The 24,671-nt window shown below is 47.1% G+C and overlaps 2 long non-coding RNA genes across 2 annotated transcripts in view; one reads left to right on the forward strand and one right to left on the reverse strand.

The window, feature by feature from the left end:
* The window catches only part of LOC130277667 (uncharacterized), a 70,341-nt gene extending 54,257 nt beyond the window's left edge, over positions 1–16,084 (forward strand). Inside the window, exons 2-3 of the long non-coding RNA XR_008845515.1 lie at positions 15,712–15,897; positions 15,969–16,084. This is a non-coding gene — a long non-coding RNA (uncharacterized LOC130277667). The remainder of the gene's footprint in view (positions 1–15,711; positions 15,898–15,968) is intronic.
* Positions 998–18,198, reverse strand: LOC130277668 (uncharacterized). The gene is made up of 3 exons (XR_008845516.1): positions 18,121–18,198; positions 15,684–16,025; positions 998–1,183 (listed from the first exon to the last, which is right to left on the reverse strand). It is a non-coding gene; the product is annotated as an uncharacterized LOC130277668 (long non-coding RNA).
* Positions 18,199–24,671: the final 6,473 nt, after the last annotated feature.

Consider the following 24,671-nt stretch of genomic DNA (forward strand, 5'->3'; position numbering starts at 1 on the left):
AGGTTGAGCCGTTGCTAGGGGATACGACCTGGTCACTACCGCCGCAGCAAGACCATCCCGCTTTGCGGCGGGCTCTGGTGAAAACCAGTAGTGACTTAGAACCGATCCTCTAGCACGGTCCACGCCAATCCCTCTCTGGCACAGAGGATCCACTACCTGCCAGCCGGCATCGTGACACCTGTGCCCATCTCTATACCTAAATCAAGGCAAAACATATACAAAAACTGCAACCTAAAATTAAAGAGATAAATATATTATAAATGTAACATTTCATCTCTTCCTTATGTAGTTTTAGCGGATCTGATTTTTCACTAATTGCTCTTGTAAATCTTGGCACATTATGCCTTACCCATTCATATTCAGTAGCTGCACTGCCTTACATAATGCTTGATTTACCCAGAAATCTCTCATTTCCAGCCGCGTGTGTTTATTGAGAACTTATCGGATCATCTCAGTGGTAAACTCTTAATACCATATTAATGATGCACCATCATGCATTTCATGACCATTTTTAACAACATTTTATTAGGCAGGACACATTATTATTATTAAAAATGTTTACACATCTTTAAATTGTTATTAAACGTAATGCGGAAGGTCACCTGTAATCTTATAAGGCGGATGAGTCTTGTGCGCTCAGGAGATTTCTAACTAGATCAAGAGGCCATCTCCAGATTAATTAGATACTGTGCCTGTGTAGTATTGACAGGAAAAGCACAAAAGGGTCAGGTCTTTGGGCCAGAGACAATTATTCCCAGCTAATGATAGCCCTTCAGGTATCAGAGCTTGAGGCTGGAGATGCATGGACACTTGTATTACATCTAGCTGTACATCTAGTCAATATACATTTCGATAAGGCTGCAAATCCTTTGTTACTTCATGGCCTAAAATAATTGAGTTTATAATGCATGTGTTCTACCAATTTCTAATGCCAAAGAGCTGACACAAGGCTTTGTATTACATTTTACTATTTATATTTATCTCTCTTGGGGTTAAGTTCACCTGCTGTTGGTGGCGCTTGCCAGCTGCTTTCTGAAATGCCTAAGGTACCCTGTCACACCATTAGGAGAGGCTGGGAACGACTTTGTTCTATAGCACAGTGTCTCAGATTGTGGACATTCATATGGGGCTGTGCCATTATCTCCATCTGGAAACCTCGATCTATGTCATTGCAGATCATTTTCTACAGGAGGATATAGTGGACAAATATATTTTAAATTGTTTTCAGTGGGGGTTAGAAAGTTAATGGCTGAGCTTGATTAAGTTAATATGTTAGAAATGAACAGGTCTTGGTCTAAATATATCACTGGAAGCAGACATCATCATCACTAAATCAAACTAACTGAAAAAAGCACAGAAAAAAAGATAGTGAAAATAATCGGCACCTGCAATAAAGGCCCTACACCTATATGTCCAGGTGGAGGGAGAAAAATTGTTACCTCAGGTTACAGAAAAAACACGGCAGGTAGGGGGGCGTGGCTTGACGCGCTGATGGAAAGCAGCTCAGTGTGAGAGCTCCGGCCGGGGTCACGCTTCTATGGCAGCAAACTAGATTATGGGAGGCAGACATCGGGGCAAAAAGAAGGGAAGAGCAGCACCAAAGCCCACAGACCGACAGGGATCAATCACAGCTTTCTTTAAGCCGGGAGCAGAGCTGCAAGGAGACCCGCGGCCTCCGTCCCCTGACTCCCGCCCGCCATTATCCTTAGCACAGGAGAGTGTGCTTCCGGCTAACACCGCTGAGACGGCGCGAACGCCACTGCAGAAGTCGCATTCCCGGCGGGGACTTAACCATACACGAGAGATGGATCAAGCGGAGACAAGTGCTGGTCTCACCCCGCAGACTCGAGGAGACAAGCACCGACCCCAGACGCCGGAGACTGTGTGTGCCGCAGACATGCCCGAGACGAGGTACAGTAAAGCCAACCAGCCTGTGGCCTCCTCCCAGCCTGCTCCATCTACACATGGGAGTGGAGGCCTCACTGGTCAATTGGACATAGCTAGCCCACTGCCACCACTGACCAAGGGGTCACCCACAGCGGTGATGCATATTAGTCCTGCACCACTGGACATTCAGGACGGTCCCCTGCCCTTTTCACAGCAAGCTGGTTGCTATGACGACTCACCTGCAACTTCTCACCATCAGCCTGCAGCAGCTAAAAGCGGGCAGCTAACACAGGCTTCCCCAGCATCGGCTGCTACAACGCTCGCCACTTCTGGCAGTGGACCCACACCAACAGAAAAACGCCCTAGAGAAAACTCTACCCGCTATCCTGCCATTTCCAACAGTCACTCACCCTCAGCTACCTCCTCCGACAAAACTCAACAGGTTGTTCTCCCAGTGGTCCCTGGGCCACCACCGCAAGATGTGACAGATTGGACACAAGAAATGGACTCTGATTCCGATGGGGACTCGCAGGACTCAGCTGCAGATAGTGACAATCTTGATTACTGGAGTGCAAGCCCCCCGGCTAAAAAGACCCTATTTAAGACTCCCCGCAAGTTGCCACCGCGTGCCGCTCCTAACTCGGGTCACTCCTCGTCTGATGACACTATAAAGGAACAGAGGCGCCCTGCTCGCCGTTACCTTACACCGGAACGTTCTCAGGATGCAGCCCATTCACACATGATATCTTCGCTGCCCTCGCCTGAAGCTGCAACCAACACGCTGAAACATTTCCCGGAACTGCAAGCGTTGTTGGCACTACTGCCCACCAAAGCAGACATGCAGTCCCTAGCAGCAGATCTGAAGACAGCCTGGAGAAAAGATCTTAAACCAGTGAAAGAAGAAGTCTCCAAGTTGTCAACTAGGGTACGCGACTTGGAGGAATTTCGCTCCTCAATTTCTGCTCAACTACATGCCATCAATGACACTGCTAAAGCTACTACAATGCAACAATCGAGCATGATAGATCACCTCGATGACATGGACAACCGTAACAGGAGAAACAACGTTAGAATAAAAGGACTACCTGAATCGGTTGCCCCCAGGGAGCTTACTGGTACTCTACAAAAAATCTTCAATGAAATCCTGCGCAAGCCGCCTGACACACCTATGGAATTTGATAGGGCACATCGAGCCTTGAAAGCGAAGAACCCAGATCCCTCCAAACCTAGAGACGTGATCTGCAGAATTCATCACTACGTACTGAAGGAGGAGATTATGCGCAAGGCGAGAGACGTAAAACAGCTCACTTATAATGGTGCTCCTATCCATATATTTCCAGATCTGTCTTTGAGGACACTCAAACTACGGGCCTCTCTTAAACCGCTTCTCAGCAAACTACAAAACGCCCAAATTGTATACCGCTGGGGTTTCCCTTTCTCCCTGACGGCCAAACATGGACACACTACCGCAACGATTCGCAGACCCGAGGACCTGCCAGCATTCTGGGCAACGTTCAAACTCCCACCGGTACCCCTCCCTGAATGGGAAGGATTGTTTCTATCTGCGACCTGGCCAAGGGCCAAACCACCAGACCAGCGACAACAACAACGGGAAAGAGAGAACTTACTGACCCTCACCCAGCGTTTCTCCCACCATGTGCCCAACGCTTGATGACTTGGAGAGACAGTTATAGTGTTGCTGATCTTTTCTTCCTTTAGTTGAGAAACATTACTCTCCTACCTGAAACTGTGAATCCTGTTGACTGCTCTTCTTAATGACCTCTTGTATTTTGTGTTGTTCCATACCCATCCAGCTTATAATACTCCATATAGCTCCATTACTATATCCAGTTCAAGGTGGATATCGTATAGGTGCCCCATGTCCCACCTCCCGAAGCCCTTTCATAGAAAAGAGTGATGAAAACCTCTTTGCCGATTTGTATGCCTCTACTCCTTCTTCTTCCTTTCCTACCATCTTCACAGATTCTACTATCTCATATTGGAAAGGGAATAATAATATACTACAAAGCCCTGATTCCACCGCCCCTAGGTTCTTTATAGTAACTTGAGATTGCACCCCCTAATAGTGCGCCTTCCACGATGACCTCCACTAGGTTTTTGATTGGGCAGGTCCCAATCCAGTTTTGGGTCCTTATGACCACTCTTTGTAGTCCCCTTGCCCCCATTCCCTTATGGGGTCTTCTTCTTCTCTTGTTCCTTATTTTCTTCCTACTCATACCCTCTCTGTTTTACCTCAGTTACAGATTGCAAGCACCGGCTATCCCTGCAGCCTCCGGACCGGACCCTCCGGCATCTCCTAACACTGGTGAGTTGATGTCATCCCCTCTTACACGACATGGCAGCTGACATTAAATTAATCACATTGAATACACAGGGGCTTAACACTCCAGAAAAACGCAATAAACTTTTATACTCCCTCCACAAACAAAGAGCTCATATAATCTCACTACAAGAGACACACTTTAAAACAGGACACGTCCCGAACATTCCCTCAAAATACTATACATCTTGGCTCCATAGCACGAACCCGGATGCTAGGTCGAAGGGAGTGTCATTAGCCTTCCATAAGTCCATCCCTGTCAAACTGATATCCTCTCAAATTGACCCTAATGCCAGATTTATCTTTACCAATTGTGAGATTGCCAACCGCCCCTTGACAATAGCGTCTATTTATGCACCAAACAGAGACCAGACACCGTTTCTCCTCAAAACTCTTACATCCCTCTCTGCTTTCGCAACGGGCCCCATAATAATGAGTGGAGATTTCAACATATCCTTATTCCCGAGGATGGATACGTCTACGGGCGCCTCTACAATTTCGCATAGTAAACTGAGAGCATTACGCACAAAACTCCACTCCATGCAGTTGAGTGACGCCTGGCGAGTATTCCACCCAGATGATAGGGATTATACGTTCTTTTCCCACTCTAGGCAAACATATAGTCGAATAGATTACATTTTTTGCCCACACTCCTTGCTTCCTTCTATCACACACACCTCTATAGGGCTCCGTATCCTCTCAGACCACGCCCCAGTGACTTGCTCGCTGACGCTTCCCTCTCTCGGGAGACCCCAATCCTCATGGAAGCTGAACGAATCCCTACTTAAGGACTTAGTGTGCTTACACGACTTGCGAGACACGATACAAAACTTTATTGCAGACCATGCCTCTGATGACTCCTCTCCCATGATGAAATGGGAGGCTCTAAAATGTGTACTTAGGGGAGTGTTAATTAAACATGGTGCCAGGCTGAAGAGGGAGGCGTCAGCAAAGCTGTCACAACTACACCAAACATTACACCGACTGGAAACACAACATAAACTCACTCAACAAGATAATACAATGAGAGAACTTATTAAAGCCCGAGGTGAACTCCTTGCCTTGTTATCATCACAACATAAATACTACAAGCAGATTACGGGCCGCCTTTTTTATGAATGGGGCAACAAAGCTGGTAGACTTCTTGCAGCGGCCCTCAGGGAGAAAAGGTCATCCCTATTTATTCCCTCAATTAAGGACCCCAAAGGCTCCCCATGTGTCCTAACGCCTGATATTCTTGAGGCGTTCCGTCAATATTATTTATCGTTATACAATCTCCCAGCCCAGCTCACATCCCCATCCACAGGGACACAAAAGGAAACGTTATCTCACTATATCTCACGGACGGCCCTCCCACGCCTAGACCCGACAGTGATACAAAACCTAGAAGCTCCATTTACAGCACTGTTACGCCGAGCGCTCCGGGTCCCCGCTCCTCCCCGGAGCGCTCGCTTCACTCTCCCCGCGGCAGCGCTCCGGTCACGTCCTCTGACCCGGGGCGCTGCGATTCCGCGGCCAGCCGGGATGCGATTCGCGATGCGGGTAGCGCCCGCTCGCGATGCGCACCCCGGCTCCCCTACCTGACTCGCTCTCCGTCTGTTCTGTCCCGGCGCGCGCGGCCCCGCTCCCTAGGGCGCGCGCGCGCCGGGTCTCTGCGATTTAAAGGGCCACTGCGCCGCTGATTGGCGCAGTGGTTCCAATTAGTGTTTACACCTGTGCACTTCCCTATATCACCTCACTTCCCCTTCACTCCCTCGCCGGATCTTGTTGCCTTAGTGCCAGTGAAAGCGTTCCTTGTGTGTTCCTTGCCTGTGTTTCCAGACCTTCTGCCGTTGCCCCTGACTACGATCCTTGCTGCCTGCCCCGACCTTCTGCTACGTCCGACCTTGCTTTTGCCTACTCCCTTGTACCGCGCCTATCTTCAGCAGCCAGAGAGGTGAGCCGTTGCTAGTGGATACGACCTGGTCACTACCGCCGCAGCAAGACCATCCCGCTTTGCGGCGGGCTCTGGTGAAAACCAGTAGTGGCTTAGAACCGGTCCACTAGCACGGTCCACGCCAATCCCTCTCTGGCACAGAGGATCCACTACCTGCCAGCCGGCATCGTGACAGTAGATCCGGCCATGGATCCCGCTGAAGTTCCTCTGCCAGTTGTCGCTGACCTCACCACGGTGGTCGCCCAGCAGTCACAACAGATAGCGCAACAAGGCCAACAGCTGTCTCAACTGACCGTTATGCTACAACAGTTACTACCACAGCTTCAGCAGTCATCTCCTCCGCCAGCTCCTGCACCTCCTCCGCAGCGAGTGGCCGCTCCTGGGATACGCTTATCCTTGCCGGATAAATTTGATGGGGACTCTAAGTTTTGCCGTGGCTTTCTTTCCCAATGTTCCCTGCATCTGGAGATGATGTCGGACCTGTTTCCCACTGAAAGGTCTAAGGTGGCTTTCGTAGTCAGCCTTCTGTCCGGAAAAGCCCTGTCATGGGCCACACCGCTCTGGGACCGCAATGACCCCGTCACTGCCTCTGTACACTCCTTCTTCTCGGAAATCCGAAGTGTCTTTGAGGAACCTGCCCGAGCCTCTTCTGCTGAGACTGCCCTGTTGAACCTGGTCCAGGGTAATTCTTCCGTTGGCGAGTATGCCGTACAATTCCGTACTCTTGCTTCAGAATTGTCCTGGAATAATGAGGCCCTCTGCGCGACCTTCAAAAAAGGCCTATCCAGCAACATTAAAGATGTTCTGGCCGCACGAGAAATTCCTGCTAATCTACATGAACTTATTCACCTAGCCACTCGCATTGACATGCGTTTTTCCGAAAGGCGTCAGGAACTCCGCCAAGATATGGACTCTGTTCGCACGAGGCGTTTCTTCTCCTCGGCTCCTCTCTCCTCTGGTCCCCTGCAATCTGTTCCTGTGCCTCCCGCCGTGGAGGCTATGCAGGTCGACCGGTCTCGCCTGACACCTCAAGAGAGGACACGACGCCGTATGGAGAACCTCTGCCTGTACTGTGCTAGTACCGAACACTTCCTGAGAGATTGTCCTATCCGTCCTCCCCGCCTGGAAAGACGTACGCTGACTCCGCACAAAGGTGAGACAGTCCTTGATGTCTACTCAGCTTCTCCACGTCTTACTGTGCCTGTGCGGATGTCTGCCTCTGCCTTCTCCTTCTCTACAGTGGCCTTCTTGGACTCTGGATCTGCAGGAAATTTTATTTTGGCCTCTCTCGTCAACAGGTTCAACATCCCGATGACCAGTCTCGCCAGACCCCTCTACATCAATTGTGTAAATAATGAAAGATTGGACTGTACCATACGTTTCCGCACGGAGCCCCTTCTTATGAGCATCGGATCTCATCATGAGAGGATTGAACTTTTGGTCCTCCCCAATTGCACCTCGGAAATTCTCCTTGGACTTCCCTGGCTTCAACTTCATTCCCCTACCCTGGATTGGTCCACTGGGGAGATCAAGAGTTGGGGGTCCTCTTGTTCCAAGAACTGTCTAAAACCGGTTCCCAGTAACCCTTGCCGTAACTCTGTGGTTCCTCCAGTAACCGGTCTCCCTAAGGCCTATATGGACTTTGCGGATGTTTTCTGCAAAAAACAAGCTGAGACTCTACCTCCTCACAGGCCTTATGATTGCCCTATCGACCTCCTCCCGGGCACTACTCCACCCCGGGGCAGAATTTATCCTCTCTCTGCCCCAGAGACTCTTGCCATGTCCGAATACGTCCAGGAGAATCTAAAAAAGGGCTTTATCCGTAAATCCTCCTCTCCTGCCGGAGCCGGATTTTTCTTTGTGTCTAAAAAGGATGGCTCCCTACGTCCTTGCATTGACTACCGCGGTCTTAATAAAATCACGGTTAAGAACCGCTACCCCTTACCCCTCATCTCTGAACTCTTTGATCGCCTCCAAGGTGCCCACATCTTCACTAAATTGGACTTAAGAGGCGCCTATAACCTCATCCGCATCAGAGAGGGGGACGAGTGGAAAACGGCATTTAACACCAGAGATGGACACTTTGAGTATCTGGTCATGCCCTTTGGACTGTGCAACGCCCCTGCCGTCTTCCAAGACTTTGTCAATGAAATTTTTCGTGATCTGTTATACTCCTGTGTTGTTGTATATCTGGACGATATCCTAATTTTTTCTGCCAATCTAGAAGAACACCGCCAGCATGTCCGTATGGTTCTTCAGAGACTTCGTGACAACCAACTCTATGCCAAAATTGAGAAATGTCTGTTTGAATGCCAATCTCTTCCTTTTCTAGGATATTTGGTCTCTGGCCAGGGACTACAGATGGATCCAGACAAACTCTCTGCCGTCTTAGATTGGCCACGCCCCTCCGGACTCCGTGCTATCCAACGCTTTTTGGGGTTCGCCAATTATTACAGGCAATTTATTCCACATTTTTCTACCATTGTGGCTCCTATCGTGGCTTTAACCAAAAAAAATGCTGATCCCAAGTCCTGGCCTCCTCAAGCAGAAGACGCCTTTAAACGACTCAAGTCTGCCTTTTCTTCGGCTCCCGTCCTCTCCAGACCTGACCCTTCCAAACCCTTCCTATTGGAGGTTGATGCCTCCTCAGTGGGAGCTGGAGCTGTTCTTCTACAAAAAAATTCTTCCGGGCATGCTGTCACTTGTGGTTTTTTCTCTAGGACCTTCTCTCCAGCGGAGAGGAACTACTCCATCGGGGATCGAGAGCTTCTAGCCATTAAATTAGCACTTGAGGAATGGAGGCATCTGCTGGAGGGATCAAGTTCTCCTGTTATCATCTACACCGACCACAAGAACCTCTCCTACCTCCAGTCTGCCCAACGGCTGAATCCTCGCCAGGCCCGGTGGTCTCTGTTCTTTGCCCGATTTAATTTTGAGATTCACTTTCGTCCTGCCGATAAGAACATTAGGGCCGATGCTCTCTCTCGTTCCTCGGATGCCTCAGAAGTTGAACTCTCTCCGCAACACATCATTCCACCTGACTGCCTGATCTCCACTTCTCCTGCCTCCATCAGGCAGACTCCTCCAGGAAAGACCTTTGTTTCTCCTCGCCAACGCCTCGGAATCCTCAAATGGGGTCACTCCTCCCATCTCGCAGGTCATGCGGGTATCAAGAAATCTGTGCAACTCATCTCCCGCTTCTATTGGTGGCCGACTCTGGAGACGGATGTTGTGGACTTTGTGCGAGCCTGCACTATCTGTGCCCGGGATAAGACTCCTCGCCAGAAGCCCGCTGGTTTTCTTCATCCTCTGCCTGTCCCCGAACAGCCTTGGTCTCTGATTGGTATGGATTTTATTACTGATTTACCCCCTTCCCGTGGCAACACTGTTATTTGGGTGGTCGTTGATCGATTCTCCAAAATGGCACATTTCATCCCTCTTCCTGGTCTTCCTTCTGCGCCTCAGTTGGCTAAACAATTTTTTGTACACATTTTTCGTCTTCACGGGTTGCCTACGCAGATTGTCTCGGATAGAGGCGTCCAATTCGTGTCTAAATTCTGGAGGGCTCTCTGTAAACAACTCAAGATTAAATAAAATTTTTCTTCTGCATATCATCAATGTCCAGTCCAATGGACAAGTAGAAAGGATTAACCAGATCTTGGGTGATTATTTGCGACATTTTGTTTCCTCCCGCCAGGATGACTGGGCAGATCTCCTCCCATGGGCCGAATTCTCGTATAACTTCAGGGTCTCTGAGTCTTCCTCCAAATCCCCATTTTTCGTGGTGTACGGCCGTCACCCTCTTCCCCCCCTCCCTACTCCCTTGCCCTCTGGTCTGCCCGCTGTGGATGAAATTTCTCGTGACCTTTCCATCATATGGAGAGAGACCCAAAATTCTCTCTTACAGGCTTCATCACGCATGAAGAAGTTCGCGGATAAGAAAAGAAGAGCTCCCCCCGTTTTTTCCCCTGGAGACAAGGTATGGCTCTCCGCTAAATATGTCCGCTTCCGTGTCCCTAGCTACAAGTTGGGACCACGCTATCTTGGTCCTTTCAAAATTTTGTGTCAAATTAATCCTGTCTCTTATAAACTTCTTCTTCCTCCCTCTCTTCGTATCCCTAATGCCTTTCACGTCTCTCTTCTCAAACCACTCATCCTCAACCGTTTTTCTCCCAAGTCTGTTCCTCCCACTCCTTTTTCCGGCTCCTCGGACATCTTCTCGGTCAAAGAAATTATAGCTGCCAAAAAGGTCAGAGGGAAAAATTTTTTTTTTAGTGGACTGGGAGGGTTGTGGTCCTGAAGAGAGATCCTGGGAACCTGAGGACAACATCCTAGACAAAAGTCTGCTCCTCAGGTTCTCAGGCTCTAAGAAGAGGGGGAGACCCAAGGGGGGGGGTACTGTTACGCCGAGCGCTCCGGGTCCCCGCTCCTCCCCGGAGCGCTCGCTTCACTCTCCCCGCGGCAGCGCTCCGGTCACGTCCTCTGACCCGGGGCGCTGCGATTCCGCGGCCAGCCGGGATGCGATTCGCGATGCGGGTAGCGCCCGCTCGCGATGCGCACCCCGGCTCCCCTACCTGACTCGCTCTCCGTCTGTTCTGTCCCGGCGCGCGCGGCCCCGCTCCCTAGGGCGCGCGCGCGCCGGGTCTCTGCGATTTAAAGGGCCACTGCGCCGCTGATTGGCGCAGTGGTTCCAATTAGTGTTTACACCTGTGCACTTCCCTATATCACCTCACTTCCCCTTCACTCCCTCGCCGGATCTTGTTGCCTTAGTGCCAGTGAAAGCGTTCCTTGTGTGTTCCTTGCCTGTGTTTCCAGACCTTCTGCCGTTGCCCCTGACTACGATCCTTGCTGCCTGCCCCGACCTTCTGCTACGTCCGACCTTGCTTTTGCCTACTCCCTTGTACCGCGCCTATCTTCAGCAGCCAGAGAGGTGAGCCGTTGCTAGTGGATACGACCTGGTCACTACCGCCGCAGCAAGACCATCCCGCTTTGCGGCGGGCTCTGGTGAAAACCAGTAGTGGCTTAGAACCGGTCCACTAGCACGGTCCACGCCAATCCCTCTCTGGCACAGAGGATCCACTACCTGCCAGCCGGCATCGTGACAAGCACTAGAACTGGACAGGGTCATCTCCTCATTGCCCGAAGGTAAAAGTCCGGGCCCTGACGGCTATACCTCAAAACTCTATAAAACACTTCAATCTGATCTATCTCCCCTACTCCTAACGGCATTCAATGACATTTCCAGCTCATGCCCCCCCCCACCTTCCTTTTTACGGGCATACATCACAGTTATTCCAAAAGAGGGTAAAGACCCACTGATGTGCTCCAGTTACCGCCCCATCTCACTAATAAACACTGATGCAAAACTTTTTGCTAAACTTATAGCCAACAGACTGTCTGACCACATGACATCTCTAGTCCATCCGGACCAAGTGGGCTTTGTTAAGGGGAGGGAAGCCAGAGACAATACCTTACGTACGTTCTCGACTGTTCATCATGCTCGTACGTCAGGAACCCCCCTTTTCCTCCTTTCTCTGGATGCCGAGAAGGCCTTTGACCGGGTGGACTGGAGATTCATGTCGGCCACTCTGGCACAAATTGGTCTAGGCGTAAAAATGATGTCACGGATAATGGCCCTATACACCCAACCCCAAGCACAAATTAGAATAAATGGTCGACTCTCCCAACCTTTCAACATTTGCAATGGCACGCGACAAGGCTGCCCTCTCTCACCCTTACTGTACGTCTTGTGTATGGAACATCTACTGGTGGACATTAGGCAGAACCCCAACATCAGAGGTCTGGACATTGGAGCGAGCCATGGCAAATGTGCTGCTTTTGCAGACGACCTTTTATTATATCTTTCCCAACCTCTCACTTCCCTCCCTTCACTACTTTCTACCATAAACTGCTTCTCAAAATTTAGTAACTATAAACTCAATCCAACCAAATGTGAGGCTTTAAATTTGACTCTCCCGACCCCCATGGTCCAACACCTCGGTGACACTTATCCCTTCAAATGGCAGTCTTCATCTCTTAAATATCTTGGAATACAGGTTCCGTCCAATCTAGCTGACACTTTCAAGCTCAACTTTCCACCCCTCCTCACCTCCCTGAAGGGGGATCTCTCGAGATGGGAGAGAAAAGATTTCTCTTGGCTGGGAAGAGTGAACATACTAAAAATGAATGTCCTACCCAGGTTTCTCTACTTATTCTCTTGCATACCCCTCCATCTCCCTAGATCCTTCTTTGGAGACTTAGCGACACTTCAGGGGGAATTTGTATGGGCCAAACAACGGTCGAGGTTAGCGAGACGTGTCCTCGTCCGAAGGAAAAGGGATGGTGGCCTGGCTTTGCCAGACCTCCTCTCTTACTACCTAGCGGCTGTCTTGAATAGAGTGTTGGACTGCTGCTCTAAAGATGAAACAAAACAATGGATGACACTGGAGAGCCACATAGTGGACACTGACTTGAAGGCATTTCTTTGGACTCCAGAATCCACTGTGCGCCACAATAGGCTTGGTGCTCTGCCTCCAATACTCCTTTCGATACACCGTGCACGTAGACTATACCTGTCTAAGTCTGGTCTCTTCCCGATAGATGGCCCCCTCACCCCATTGTTTCACAACCCCGACTTTCCCCCAACGAAATCTAGAAGCACCTTCCTGGATTTTCAGCAAAGCGCTGGTATAACTTTCCACTCTCTAGTGGAACGCTCTAACTTGAAACCCTTATCGGCGCTAGTGACTAGAGGCCCCCCGACATCTCTACAATGCTATCAGTACATGCAATTGCAACACTATTATCGGACAAGGAGGGACAGCAGGCACCTGAACCGGCCCCTGACCAAACTTGAACAATTGTGTGTGTCTCCTTCTCGGGTAGCTCACTCTATTAGCTATTTGTACGCTATTCTCCTAGATGACATGTCCTCTCAGCCTCTCCCGTACATGAGAAAATGGGAGGAGGAGATAGGACATCTCATACCCGAAGCAGACAGCTTGAAAGCGATTCAGCTCTGTCATAAATCCTCCCTGTCCTGTAAAGCACAGGAAACTAATTATAAAATACTGACGCGTTGGTATAGAGTTCCTTCGCTATTAGCATCCTTCTACCCGGGAGTCTCAGACAGATGTTGGCGCTGCAAAACAGAAAAAGGCACGATGCTTCATGTGTGGCTCACCTGTCCCTCGTTGTCCGATTTTTGGGCAAACGTACTCAACACCATCCATCACATAACTTCATTACAACTCCGACCGACTCCTGAGATCACCTTATTGTCTATTCTTCCCCCCTCCTTGCCCAAACACACCTCTAGACTGGTTGTACACCTTCTGTTGGCTGCCAGGACAGTAATACCAAGACTTTGGAAAACAACAGTTTGCCCTACTGTTACTTCCTGGCTCCAGGAGGTGTCCCACATACACAGAATGGAGGAACTGACTGCTGACACGAGAGACACAATGTCTAGTTACATACTTACCTGGAGCCCTTGGCTCGCCTTCCTGAACTCCCCAGAGTTCGCATCCTTACACCTTATACCGTAACACCACCTATATTGCGACTTAAGACGCAGGCCCACCTCCCCTGTACACTACTCTGCCATGCATCTGCTACCTACCATGAAGACCTCGCCAGCCCCCATTCAAACAGCTTGCCAGGAGATGCTGGAGACGGTCCGCTCCGTGAGGTAATCGCTCCTACACGCCCCCATTACTCTTGCTTCCTACCCCTCTCTTTCTCTCCATCCTCTCCTTCCCTTCCTCCCCTTCTTTCTCCTTTCTCTCCTCCACCCCCTCTCTCCCCCCCCATCCTCCTGACTATCTTTTCTCTTTATTTTCCCTATATGCCGCTTAAAGTTACGTATTACGTTTTACTGGGTTGTGTAAAAACTTATGTGTACGAGTTCACTGTTTATTTCTTGATGATTAAGGCACTCCTCTCACTACGAGATCCCAGGACTTTCTCCCAGACTAGCCATGGAGCTAGACTTTTCCTAAGAGGAGTGGAGTTGTGATACTCTGGACTACAGTTGCTCACCTTCAACCTCAAGTGCTTGTATTAAGTGTTCCCTTAAAGTGAATTTATTTTTGTTCTGATGTGCTTTTCTGACGAAAACAATAAAAAATTTGAATTGAAAAAAAAAAAAAAAAAAGAAAAAACACGGCAAGAAATGCCATTCTTCATTACAAATCATCCCACCCCAAAAAAGTAAAGACTAGCATTCCCTTTAGCCAGTTAGTTTGTCTAAAAATAATTAATTTAGATCCAAAGATTTTTTCAGAACAAGCTAAGGAATTGGAGAATCGATTGATTACTAGGGGTTACCCCCGCACAGTCCTCACTCAAGCGAGAAAAATAATTGACAAAATCCCGAGAGAAGAGCTGTTAAAGAAAAAAACTAAAAAAGATGAGTTACAGAGATACGTTTTTTCTTTTAAGAATGGACCTATGAATGAGTAGATACGGAGATCAATTAATTCAAACTGGTATATCCTACAGAGTGACCTTGATATTATGGACCTTACCAAAAATAAACCCATCATAACCTATAAAAGAAATAAAACTATTCTGGATTATTTAAAAGTGAAAAATAAAGCTAACAAACAAAAGAAAAACATGTGGTTGGAAAATGAAAATTTAAAGGGTAATCATGCCTGCGGTTCATGTTCTTTTTGTGCTTATAATATGAAAAAGAAAATATTTTCTCTAGGTGAGCACCAAATTCAAGTAAAACATTTTATTACATGTAGATCTAAAATGGTAGTCTATTGCATAATTTGCCCTTGTGGCAAATATTATATAGGCAAAAAACCATCCGACCATTATTTCATCATATACGTGAACACTAGAGATGAGCGAACTTACAGTAAATTCAATTCGTCACGAACTTCTCGGCTCGGCAGTTGATGGCTTTTCCTGCGTAAATTAGTTCAGCCTTCAGGTGCTCCGGTGGGCTGGAAAAGGTGGATACATTCCTAGGAAAGAGTCTGCTAGGACTGTATGCACCTTTTCCAGCCCACCGGAGCACCGGAAAGCTGAACTAATTTATGCAGGAAAAGTCATCAACTGCCGAGCCGAGAAGTTCGTGACAAATCAAATTACTGTAAGTTTGCTCATCTCTAGTGAACACCTGAGATCGTTTGTAACTGGAAAAAATGCTGCAAAATTAATACAGCATATGCAGAGTTGCCATAAGGAAGAGGTCAATCGGAAAAAATTCACAGCATTGGAAAAAGTGGATACCTCCATTAAAGGAAAAAACTTGCATGAAACTTTGCTACTAAAGGAATCAAGGCGGATTCTAAAATTAGATGCTGCAGGTCCTCTTGGACTTAATGATAAGAATGAATATGCAGCACTATTATGAACTTTTAGTTTGTTTCCTTTTACAACCTTATTCACATGTACGTTACCTCCTAGTATTGTTTTTTTTACTGGTACTACACCTAAATAATGAACTTTTGTTTGGCACTTTATTAGTTAACCCTTCACTCGTTTAGGATGGGACCCTCTCACCTGTTTTGCCTTTTTTGTTCATTCACAGCAATGGTTAAAAAACATTGAGGAGTGGAATGACGATTATCCTGCCTGAAGAAGCACACATTGGCGCGATACGGGACCGTGGCCGCCGTCCGAGCTTCCCCCTTATTCCATCTGCGTCTCCCTGCAGAGGTTGCCAATGTTCAGACCTCCGTGAATTAAGCCTGAATTGAAGGCCTCCAGCAGTAATGTGAGTGCTCCGTTTTCTTTTTCTTCTATGTTCGCATAATCATCACTAAATCCTTCTCTTCTAAAAAGCAGGGCTTACACAGAACTGCCAATACGATTCCAGAGGATTCCTTTTCCCAACTGCATTATCTTACAAATGGAAACATGGAACTGAATGGATGTGATGTGATTTTTTCATACAGCAAAACGTTCACCAACTCTTTTTTGTTTTGCAATGCTGAACTCAACAAAGCCTATACAGTGACCCCCTGACTTACGATGGCCTCAACATATGATCAGCCATCGCCATCGCATGAACGGCTATCCGGCAGCGCAGACTGCTTCAGCTGCTGCCGGATAGCCGTTTAATGTGCCCCGTGTGCCCCTGTGAGTGTCACTCAGCTGTCCCCGCCACTCCGGGCCATCCACTTCATGCTCCGCTGCACGGCCGTTGTTCTCCTTCGTCGTCATCATGTCGACTTGATGACGGTGATGGAGAGCCAAGATCCAGGGCAGCAGTGATGGTCCGGAGCGGCGGGTACACGTAAGTATAACTTTGTCTATTATTATTGCACGGATCCCTCAACATACGATGGATTAAAGTAACAATGGTTCATTTGGAACGAATTACCATCGTATGTTGAGGGACCACTGTACTTGCAAGAGGAACTTATGCTAACAGAGGTTGACATGTATATACAAGGTTAAGAAAGTAAATGTCTCACAAAGAGGTGCTTAGGCTGTGCTCACATATATTAGGTGTCTGGCATAGTTTTCCTCTGGCATGCACCGGAGGGAAACTGATGCTAAAACTGATCCCATTCAAGTGAATGGGACATTTCACAATAATCCAGCATCTCAATGGTTGGACACGCCGGAGAGCACCGGACAGGAGAATGCAGCTTGCTGCGTTCCGCCGTACACCGTCCAGAAACAATGAACTCTGGATGCCATACAACTGATGACAACTTGTGATCAGTTGTGGCATCAGTTGCGTCGAGATCTAGGCTGAGTTCACCAATGCTGGATGCCGGACATATATGAACCATGCCTTACACAGTTGTGCCTGCAGTTTCAGTATGGCTTGGACTAAATGAAAGTGTGACTTTTCATAATATGCTGCCCTTTGTATTTACATAAGAAGCATCACTATACCTGGATGTTATTTAAAGGGGTTATCCACCATAAGGTGATTTTAGTACGTACCTGGCAGAAAGTAATGGACATGCTTAGAAAGGATCTGCGCTTGTCTTGGGGCTAAATGGCTATGTTGTGAGATTACCATAATACTGTGGCTAGCTTTTTGTGAACTGGTATTTCCTGTTTGACTTTTCTTTTTTTGACTACAAATCCCACAATTCCATTTTCCTCCCTACCACACATCAGCCACCCCACCCATTGAAACATAAATAAGCTGCATTAATTCAAAAGACCTGTGATTTTCAAGCAGGGTGCCTACAGCTGTTGCATTAGTTGCAGATTGATCTCTCTCCCACCAAGCAATCCCTCCACCCGTTGAAGCAGACAGGCTACCTGTCATCAGCTGACTAGTGAGTGAGGTCTCGGCCGCATTGCAACCTGGGAAAAATCTGAGACAACAGTAATTTTGTGTGCTGGTAAAAATAAATATTGGAGTGAAAAATCACTGAAGAATTGTGAGAAAACTGTCACACACATGTACAGACACTATATTGTGAACTACACTAACTTTACAGCCCTTTTTCACATAGTCAAATAAATAAAAAAAATCCTAGAATACCCCCTTTAACTTGTATATTGCATATTTTAGCACTTTTCTGCTCTGTAGGCTTAATCTCTAATTTGCAGTTCTCACAGGGCTGGTGGACAAAGGACCCTCCTCCCCCTTCATAGTCTTATATTGCTTGTCTTACAGACATTAGATAAATCTGAAATTATTTTCATAGATGAAGATTTGAGCAGTGGTGAGGGTTAGGAATGTTGGTTAAGGGAAGAAGCTGGATAACAGAAGAAATAAGCATTTTTGTCTACTAAGATATATTATAAAGCTTTTTTTAAATATTTTCTTGTACTATTGACCTCTGTAAAGTTTGTTCTAATGAAAGTGCCTATTTAAGTTTCTCTTCATGATTCTAGGCTTTTGCTCCAGAGACTAAAAATACATGTGACCTTTGTTACTAGGTCTCTCTGTACACAGAAAAACTTTGCATTCTGATCCCCACATTCCACAACTCTGGTTCTTACTTCAAGACCTACACACACTTACCTGTGACATCTTTTCCAAGAGCTCTTTAATCTCATGACATCTCATGGCACCTCTTACCCTCTGGCTGCTCACTCTCACCTACAGAGTAAGCATACTCTTCTACTCAGTAGTATAAAGGCCATCACAAACTCACCTCAGCTTGAGAGGCCTACTGACTAGGTACTTTCTTGGTACTGATTGAGTTGTCTCCAATAGCTCACAGCTTCTTACTCTCAGCCTGTTATGACCTAGGACCACTTATGCTTGGCATTGCACTGCTGCTTCAGCAGGCATTTCTTTCGGACCATACTCCTCTTAGGCTTCTTCAGAACAGCCCAGGGCAAACTCACTTATGAACCACATTCTGGCTGAAACCTCTCCAATGCTAACAGTTGGACCCTTCCACAAGCGGTTACATGCTCTAACATTTACCAATTAGCTGCTACCTGAAGGGCTTCCCATGTTAGTCCATCTTCCTAACAAAAACATGGCCCATGAGGCTGGCGTTCTCCTGCTCCTGTTACAGTGATACCATATAAAGTAATATCTGGGGTAATAGCTCGGGAGATGGAACACATATACATGACTCCTGATGTATTTACTCATGGACAAGTACATATAATTGTGAAGCCCCAGAGGATAGGTAGTAATAAAGATGTGGTTGTCTCTGGTCCTGGTCCAATGAAAAACTGTTAAGTCAGGGAACTTTTCCTGGATGTGTCTATATGACCGTGTCTCAGCACTGTCCATTCAAAGTAAGTGGAGTGAAGTTCTACACATTTACATTTCCACCCCCATCTCCCAAGCTAAATATCTGCCAATATCTGCAAAAAGCATTGTCTGAAACCAATACACAATCTTATAGGGACAATGACCAGGGACCAAATTCTGCCTCTCAACCTGTACCATCAAAACTGGTCTACCAATGCTACACAAAATTTCAAGCAACATTTCAAAGTATCTGTATTGTACTGATTTGCCTCAGAAGTAAAGTAAAGTTTGCAATGGTTTCCCAAAACTCAGAAGTCTTTTTCCTGGACTTTGTGTGAGAAGAATAGCTTCCTTTGGAAAGGAAATTTTGGGTTCACAGAGGGAGATGGGGTTTTACCATTCAAGCCACATGACAAGTGAGGGATTACTACCCCCATCAAACTTACCCACCAGATCATCACATTCAAGTCCCCTGGCATATCATGGGGAGGAATTAGGATACATTTTATTGCAAAAGAAGATTTAAAGATTAAAGGTTAAAGTTCCTATTAATTGCTTAAATTTCTTATTTTTTCCACTAGAATCCTGCAGAATAATATCAAAGTGACTACAAAGCTTATTCTTTGTGTTCTGCAGTGTTTTCCCAATATGTTTTTGGCACAGAACAAATAAGCAACTGGTTAAATAAGATTTTGTTTTCCTCCCTGAGAAAGGACATGTCTGCACACTGTGTTATCTACAGTACAATGAAAGCGTTGTTAGCTCTTCATTAAATGGTAGCTGTAGAAATTTCAAGGACTCGTCACTTGGGAATAATATATTTGCCAAAACGGTCATAACACCAAGGTCCTAATCATTGTTGTAATCATTTGTCCAAAAACACTGTGGCAGCAATTTTTCCAGTTACAAATTGAGCGGATAAAAGACGTCTTTGTCCGGCTATCTCATGTGCTGTTTATGCTTACAAATGAGGTATTTTGGAGGCAGGAGAGGCCTGACTGAAAATAATCTATTGCTGATGCTTATAGAAGCTGAAGTTTAAGCAAATGCAGCAGAAGATGGGGATATTGCAATCCCTCACAATATCAGTAAAATCTGGTTAATGGATTTGGGAAAAAGCCAAGCACACAGTTGGTTTCTAGAATTAGACACATCTTCATAGAAGATATTTTTATATAGTATCTAATTAATTTCCCTTTGGGATTTGCCCCTGGAGATGTTATGGCTATAGGAGGCAAATATCCACTGGGAGAAAAAAAATTATGAAAAAATGAAACAAACTATTTATTGTTATACATATTTCACCAACTGAATAGTAATGGAAAACACACAGCAATGTATTAGGAGAAATAAACCATACTAAAATGTGTCCCTTAGCCTGAAAGACCAGTTTGGATAAATAACATTTGCCCAATATTATTTTGAGCTTAAACGGCAAGTGTAAACTGAGAAAAATATTTTCTGCTACACGATAGACTGCCTGTATAGGCTACCTAAGCATTTTCTAAGCCACTCCCCATATCAGGAATACAGCTTTAGGGTAGGGTCACATGTCACATATTCTGCTGTGTATTTGCTGGCGTGTATTTTTTTTTTACCCATTGAAGTCAATGGGTATTCAAAATTATCTGTATATTTTGCCACCCATAGATTTAAAGGGGTAATCATGCCAAATACATCTTATCCCATATCCAAAGAATAGGGGATAAGATGTCTGATTGTGGGGGCCCCGCCGCTCGGACCCCCCGCGATCTCCGTGCAGTACCCGCATTCTATGCGGGGCTGTGTCTCCAGTCTCGGAATCCTCTTTGTTTCCGGGACTGGAGATATGACGTCATGCCATGCCCTCTACATTCATGTCAATGGGAGGGGGCATCTCTCCTGCATACTGAAATGGTATGTCTGGGTCCTCTGTATTGTCTTCCTCATCACCCTGTAGCTCCACTGGCTGCTCCTGCTCCTCCTCTGCTGTCAGATTACTAGAAAAACCACCCATCTCATGAAACCTAAACTTTGCTTCACTGTCCCCCTCCCCCTCCTCCTCATCTTCCAGTTAAGGCCCCACAGGGCTCATGTGGCCAAAAGATGTAGGTGCCACATCTCCAGTGCCCTGACCAGCCATCGTTTCCAACACGTGTTGTAGGAAATGAAGCAGTGGAATGACGTCATTCATCCCGTAATCCTGGTGACTGACTAATAATGTGGCTTCATCAAAGGGCCTGAACAAACGGCAGGTGTCACGTATGAGCTGCCACTGGTTGACATTGAAGTTACACAGGGGAGTCCCCCTATGCGATTGGATCATCAAGAAATCAGTGATGGCTTTTCTCTATTCGTATAGTCGGTCAAACATATGAAGGGTGGAATTCCAACATGTGGAAATGTCGCAAATCAGACTATGTTGGCAGATGCCGTTTTGACTCTGCAGCTCCAGGAGGGTGTGCTTTGCGGTGTACGAGTGGCTGAAGTGGATGCAAAGTTTTCTTCCCATTGTTAGGATGTCTTGTAGATGGGAGGAACATTTCAGGAACCGCTTGGACAACAGATTGAACATGTGTGCCATGCAGGGCGCATGCCTCAGGCTTACTTGTCACATAGCCGACAAGATGTCGGTCACCATGGTTCCCATTGCCAGTTTTCATAGAGTAAGCCATGATTTGATTTCTTGATGAATGACTTTTAGCAGTTCCTTCCCTGCGTGACTCCATTTGCCAAGTCAAACCATGTGAAGAACAGCGTGACACCGCAGTGCCCTGCACACATATGTTGCTGGAGGGGCACTGAGACTTGTCCATGCAGTGGAGGCTGAGGACACGGTGGAGGTTGAGGAGGCAGGATCGCACACTGTCACAGGACCAATGGCCTGAGAGCATGGAGGTAGAAGCGGCGTGACCTGTCCAAGTTGCTGTTGTTGTGGCTGTGCAGGAACCACATTCACCCAGTGGGCCGTAAAGGACATGTATTGTCCATGACCATAGTTACAGCTCCACACATTGGCGCTGCCATGCACTTTGGTACACACTGACAGGCTCAAGGACTGGCCCATCTTCTGTTCCACAAAATTGTGCAAGGCTGTTACTGCCTTTTTTTGCAAAGAAGTGACGGCTTGGGACTCTCCACCTCGGGTCGGCACAAGTCACTTGAAAAGGGAGAGACTGGAGCACCAGCAACTTGGACAGTAGCACATTCAGCTTCTGTACCGTTGGATGTCTCTTGGACATGGATTCGCTGATGGATTGCTGGCGGAATGACTGACTCGAAGTAGGAGGAGCAGGAGCATCTGCAGCAACAGAAGATGGGTATGACAGACAGCTCCCTTGGGCTGAGGTGTTGGAGCCTTGGCTGGCTGAAACATGGAGCGGCGTGCCACTGGGTGATGCAGCAGGCTGGACCACCACATCGGAACCACAGTTCTCCCAGGCCACTTTATGGTGACACTGCATATGTTGAGGCATCGACGTGGTGCCAACATTGGGACCCTGGCCACGGGAAGGTAGGCTGCCGTGAAGCAGGTGGTCTAAGGTAGGCTGACGTGAAGCAGGTGGTCTACCCCAGGCACATTTGGCTCCAGACTTCCCACTTTTGCCACCATGCTGACTGCCAACTAAGCTACTACCTTGCTGGTTCAGCTGCGGCCTCACGGGCAACCTGCAATACTCTTTTTTCTGATGATAATGAAGCCCTTTCTGCTCACAGCTTCATCATCATCGAGTAGTGTCTGCACGTCACTGATGTCCTCCTCAGGTTCCTCATATGTTGATAGAAGATACGGCACTCTCTGTCTAAGCGTGGGTGCACTGTTAGGGTCCCAACCCATGTAGATTCAAAGAAATGATAACATAGCACTCCACTTTGCGGTGAAAATAGTGGTGAATTTTATTCTTGCAATCCAAAAATATATGTGACGTTTCGGTCAAACATGACCTTCCTCAGACCGGATTGCTGCGGAGGAGAGGTGGAGTTAAGGAGAAGACGGTATCCTGTGACCGTGTGGCAGGTAAGTGGAAATGGCGACAGAAGTCGCATGTGGCTTCTGTCGCCATTTCCACTTACCTGCCACACGGTCACAGGATACCGTCTTCTCCTTAACTCCACCTCTCCTCCGCAGCAATCCGGTCTGAGGAAGGTCATGTTTGACCGAAACGTCACATATATTTTTGGATTGCAAGAATAAAATTCACCACTATTTTCACCGCAAAGTGGAGTGCTATGTTATCATTTCTTTGACTCCTCAGGTTCCTCAACAGTGTCTGATTCAGGACCCTGAACGTTGGCAACACCACCTCCCATGCCACTCTCCTCATCACTACTTGCCCGCCTAGCAGAGGAAGCGGCGGATGTCTCCTCCACTTCTTGGCTGGGCAGTAGCTGCTGACTGTTCTCTAGTAGATCATCCTCACTAAATAATGGAGCTGAACCCACAGCATAAGATACTTCTGTGGAGGAAGGAACAGCATAGGACAGAGGCAATGGGAGGACAGGGATGGCTCCCGGGCCATGCCAACTGAGGGTTGTGTCTGAGGAACCCACTGGCTTTTGACTGGGGGTGTCAGAAGTCACTTGTGATGAAGTGGATGACCAAGTTAACCAATCGATGACGGCAGATGGGTTGCTGGTCAAGACACTACCGCTAGCGGATACCGGGAGCTCAGGCCTCTTGCAGCAATGCTGCTACGACTTCTGCCTAATGAATTTAGGCCTCTGCCACCCCTCTGTTCATGTCCTGGAACTTCTCTGTCTGACATACTTATACACCAGATGAGTGGGAATATGTTACACTTATGAGAAGAGGACAATAAGCTCCACTACCCTTAAAACTGTATTAGACTACAGAAACAAGTGTGTAGCTTTGGCTGGCCTTTCACAGTAACTAGGCCCAAATTAGTTTATCAGGAACATATATAAAGGACACCACGTAGGTGTATGTACAGGCTAAACTTAGGAGAGGAGGACTATGCACTCCACTACAAACTGTATAAGGCTACAGAAACAAGTGTATAGCTTTGGCTGACCTTTCACAGTAACTAGGCCCAAATAAGTGTAACAGAAAAATATAAAGGACACCACATAGTTTATCAGGAACATATATAAAGGACACCACATAGGTGTATGTACAGGCTAAACTTAGGAGAGAAGGGCTGTGCGTTCCACTACAAACTGTATAAGGCTATAGAAAAAAGTGGGTAGCTATGGCTGGCCTTTACCAGTAACTAGGCCCAATTTAGTTTTACAGGTAAAAAAATGTGCACCACATAGGTGTACGAACAGTTTAAACTTATGAGAGGAGGACAATGCGGTCTATTTCAAACTGTATAAGGCTACAGAAAAAAGTGAGTAGCTGTAATGGCTGGTTCTGCCAGAACATATAGGGGGAGATTTATCAAAACCTATGCAAAGGAAAAGTTGCCCAGTTGCCCATAGCAACCAATCAGATCCCTTCTTTCATTTTGCAGAGGCCTTGTTAAAAATGAAAGAAGCAAGCTGATTGGTTGCCATGGGCAACTGGACAACCTTTCCTTTGCACAGGTTTTGATAAATCTCCCCCATAGGGTTGATGATTTCTAGCCCTGTTGTTTGTTTTGGTTGCTAGGATGTCACCTCTGTGCTCCTGTGTGTGGTTAAGCTTGCTGAGCCAATTAGAGTCCTCCTGGTTGCAGCTCAGGCATATATAAGGAGGCCCTTTTGAGTCATTTGCAGCTTGTGATAGTTCTTAGTAACTTACCTAGCTATCTCTGGGCTTATTCTGTTTATTAGTGATGAGTGGCATAGGCCATATTCAAAATCGCGATATTTCGCGATAATATGGACGAATATTGAGCCCTCCCTTCTTTATAGGGAACTAATGGGCTAGTGCATTAACT

Source organism: Hyla sarda, chromosome 6 (genome assembly GCF_029499605.1).
Source record: "Hyla sarda isolate aHylSar1 chromosome 6, aHylSar1.hap1, whole genome shotgun sequence".
NCBI classification, from domain to species: domain Eukaryota; kingdom Metazoa; phylum Chordata; class Amphibia; order Anura; family Hylidae; genus Hyla; species Hyla sarda.